Below are 685 nucleotides of genomic sequence, written 5' to 3'. Positions count from 1 at the left end.
CATCAGTCAAAATGACCTCAAGAGATCTGCAACAAAAATCTATCCATGAATGACTTAGTAAAATAAACAGATGAAGAATCCTGTGCACGAGTTTACCCGCCGACCAATGACGTCTGTTTGCGAGGCGACACCAGCCAAAAAGTGGGCGCTGGGTCATTTTTTTAAGTACCAAGAAATCTACATTTTCCTTCGAAGTTTAGGATTAACAGCAAGAGAGAATAGAGTAAATAGGCAAACAACAATAATGAAGAAAAGAGGAAAGATATATATATAAAGTTTCGTATATCAAAATGGGCGATCTCAAAAGCATAATCATTTTCTGTAACTTTTTTGGCATTAGCATGGGTATGGCCATGGATATACATGATAAAGACAAAAGAGGTAGCCAGGAAAAAATATATAAACATATATAAACAGATTTGAGACGAAAAAAAAAATCTATAAAATTTAAAATCTCAGGGTCTCTGTAATATATCTTTGTGCAAAAGAATTAACCAGCCATGTAAATAACCCCAGTGGCGGTAACTGTAAGTCAGTGGTGTATATATTGTTCCATAAGCGGTTCATTACTTGGAACAGTGAACAAAAAAAACAAACTCGTAGGCTCTCTGTATCGTATCTGTATTGAATCTTTCACCTGTTTTACTCAGCATGAGGACGAGAATTCGGTTGCTTGGCAAGATGA

The sequence above is a fragment of the Penaeus monodon genome, chromosome 20 (genome assembly GCF_015228065.2).
Source record: "Penaeus monodon isolate SGIC_2016 chromosome 20, NSTDA_Pmon_1, whole genome shotgun sequence".
Lineage (NCBI taxonomy): Eukaryota > Metazoa > Arthropoda > Malacostraca > Decapoda > Penaeidae > Penaeus > Penaeus monodon.
This window is presented reverse-complemented; position numbering follows the sequence as displayed.